The sequence below is a fragment of the Haemaphysalis longicornis genome, unplaced genomic scaffold, assembly GCF_048455015.1.
Source record: "Haemaphysalis longicornis isolate Haplotype H1 unplaced genomic scaffold, Haemaphysalis longicornis Haplotype H1 scaffold_9, whole genome shotgun sequence".
Classification (NCBI taxonomy): domain Eukaryota; kingdom Metazoa; phylum Arthropoda; class Arachnida; order Ixodida; family Ixodidae; genus Haemaphysalis; species Haemaphysalis longicornis.
The window spans coordinates 83,024,960-83,028,687 of NW_027526460.1; positions in this window are offsets into that span (position 1 = coordinate 83,024,960).

Consider the following 3,728-nt stretch of genomic DNA (forward strand, 5'->3'; position numbering starts at 1 on the left):
TAAAAGTGCAAAGCTATCAATGGAGGGAACACCAATACAGCTTTCTCAGAACTGTCAAGAGCATAAAACTGCTCTAAGCTGTAAAATAAGTTCCAACCTGAAGGGCATTTTCACTGTCTGTAACTAACACCCGTAAGCCATTGCAAAAACAGAGGGAAGTACCCTTTTAAAGGGGGTTATAAACCACAGAACGCCGTTTAAAAGGGGTGTTTTACTTTTGCTACTATGTAAGAGTGTTATGAACAGCGAAAATTCCCCTTACAGGTGAACATCCTTTTATAGTATAAAGTTATCGGAGGTTCAACATTGCATGTTTATTTACACCCTTGAGGGGAGTTTTCAGTGTTTATAAATAACACTCTTACAATCTACCAAAAACACGAGGAAATGCCCTTCAAAGAAACACCCTTTAATGGGTGGTTTCTAGTGTTTTTAATTGGGTTGATCGTTTTTAGTTATAAACACTGAACATTTTTCGTGGTGCAACACTTAACTGAATTGCTGCCACTGGGATGAACGAGTTTCCACCTGCAAGCTGCACTCCCTCCTGCCTTGGTGTATGTTTCTTCTCGAGAGTGAACAGAATTTGCGCTGTGCAAGCAAAATAAATCGAGACAATGGCAAAACATAAATTGCCACCTGTGGTGAGCCGTTGCACTTACTCTTTGTGGGGGCAACAAGAAAGTAATGCACTTTTTCTTTCCATTCTAGATTTGGTCCTACCAAAGTGTTTCACCGTAAGACATGCTTCGGGATATAGGAGCTTTGTAAGGTTATCTTTTCCGGAAAAAAATCAGTGCCAGTAGCAGGCGCTAGTTGTATATTCAGGGTTATGTTCGTGTTTGTGGAATGCATTGTTTATGTGTGTGGGGTGCAAGCTGTTTCATTATATTGATCCCAACTCTATTAAGTGAATGAAAAGGCTGAGTTCTTGGAAGCAGCCTAGAAGCAGTCGAACTAAATCGAGCAATCTAGAAAACAAATGCTACCGAAAAGCCAGCAGCGACAATTTCTTGATTTCATACCTACGAAACCGGATCTCCACAAAATGTTTATGGTTTCTTTAACGATACATTTACTCTCAAAATACATCAAAATAATTGAGTCTGAATATGAGACAAGACTGCAGGGTAGGAGACTGGGGATCCCTGTAGCCTATACAGTGTGATATTTATACATTTATTTGATTTAACTCCCGGCAGGTATTTAAATGAATGAGCAAGCGATAGTAATTAAGTGGCATTTTGACAAAAGATAACCTCCACAGCACATTAGAAAGTGTCTCAGTGCAGACGGCCATCGATGATCTATCGATTGTCAGTCAGTCAATGAATCAATTTCATTAAAAACTGCAGTTCATACAGGTGTCGCCTGCGATACCCAGCGTGAGAGTGGTCAGCGCCGTCTTACTGCTAACACATTGCTGCGTCATGTAGAGAGATAGGGAGAGAGATAGAAACAAGTCTGACAGGAAAGAGCGATCAAGATAGAGAAAAGAGATAGAAATAACAAAAAAAAAAAATCAAATCGCAGCAACAACAGCTTAAACATTGTTTTTATACAAAGTTTAGAAAAAAAGCGAATGGGGCAAAGCACCACTGGACCATTGATAAGTTTTCGAACATAGTTTGTAGATAGATGAGTTATTTTTTATCTTTCTACAATACAAAACACAATACGAGATAGGGCGAAAAAAACAGGTCCTGTGCAGCTGAGTACCCCTTACGCCTTACATAACACATCATAGGTGTTGTATCACGCGGAGACGGACCGACTACACTAATTCAGCATTTTTACATAATAGCAATGGTAATAACACTAAAACACGAGCTAGTTGGTGACAATTCATAACTGTAACTTTAGCGCACAAAAATAGAGGACTGAACGAAAGACACGAAGACCTGCGCAGACTAAGAATTGAAATAGTATGCATCACTGAACTGCGCTGGGCTTCTGCGCTGATCTTCGTGTCTTTCATTCAGTCCTAGTTTTTGTGCACTCAATTAGAGTGACGGTAATATCATCACTGTACATTACTATAAAAACAAGCAGTTGTAGAAAAACTGACACTATACAAAGCAAAACTGATAAACCAACAAAGCGGGAACTGAAAGTACATGAAACTCCTCAGTAATAAATAAATTCCATTATAAGGAAGGCTAAAAAATGTACATCAGCTTTGTTCTCATTTTTTTTGAGATTTCCGTTATAGAAACATTGTTTTCTTCCATTGTGTTTAAATTTCGTGCTGAGGTGTACAAAACCGATTGGAAACAATGATTAGTGCGACAGAATGGCAATGACCAGAAGACACTATGGCGTACACAGCAAGACGATTCATGACAAGCTAGCTGAAACACAGACAAAACGGCCCTGTTATTGGCGCCACAGAATGTTGTAGATCCAAAGTGGTGTGAACGCGTAGAGTGAAGTCACCTTAAGAATATTATTCTGACGAAAGTATTGTTCCGTACAAGTATTCCACTCTACGTTAGCAATAAGCGATATTGCTCGCAGTTGCGCTACAAAACATTTCAGTTTATTCTGCTTAGTTGTTGTTCCCCAAAGTGTATGGCGGTAGCAAATAACTGGCAGCATAAATGCATTGTAAATAATTAATTAACCCGTCTAGGAAGGGTGTATCGGTGACGACGAATCACGCCATTTATCCTGTTCATTTTGTTATGTACGCTGTCTATTTGCCTGTCCCAATTTAGTGTTTCTGAGAATATAATACCCAAGCATTTTATACTAGGCACGATCTCCATCCTGTCATTACCGAGCACGAGTTGAATATTGGCACTCGGAATTTTACTTTTTCGTTCAAAATATTACAGCCTTCGTCTTGTTGTTAATCTTAATGCAGTTTTTATTGCGCCATTGACAAAGATATTGTACAAATTTATTGCCGTATATCGATAATTCAGCCAGTGTAGCTCCTGCTACTGGCATTGCAATGTCATCAGCATAAGCAATAACATGAACTGGAAGAGGGTTATAGAATATCTCATTTATATATATTAGAAACAACAGAGAACCCAAAATTCTACCTGGTGATTCCCCAGACAAAACTGAATTTGCATTTCATAATGATTCACTCCAGTCTACAACCTGTATTATGTATTTTAAATGAGGCTGAATGAGGGAACAGAAGCTTACTATAATAATTAAAAGCCTAACAAACTTCCGCACACCGCCGCACGCCGCTTTGCAAAGTGACGCAAAATGCAGTGTTTTCGTAAATTACGGAATGCGGCGGAACGAGTTTGCTGCGAGGTGACAAAGGAACAGCCTATAAGTGCCTGCCCCTGCCGCAGTGCGGGACATGATAACAGACATGGGGGTCGACGCTGCAAGCTTAGCGCATTTCTTCTTTGTCTTGTGGGTACGTTATGTGCATTTAGTGAGAGTTCCATTTAGTCAGACTTCCTCATCAATATTGAACGCACGCTTGCCGATGTCGCTAATGTCTGCCAGTCACGGCAATAACGTAGCCATGTCCGCTTTGAAAGGGAAGGCAAACAGAGGTAAGCACAATAATCATCAGCTAGGCTTGGCACACATTCCCCATACTGCTGCGGCAAGTTCAGGGTGCGTTCATTGCGCGGGAAATTAAAAAAATAGAATTGTGCGACAAACTTCAGGGGTGCGATCATTAAGCGAGTACATACGGTATTTATATTGCGTGGGTATGGCACCGTCTGACGTATAAACATTAGACACTGGAT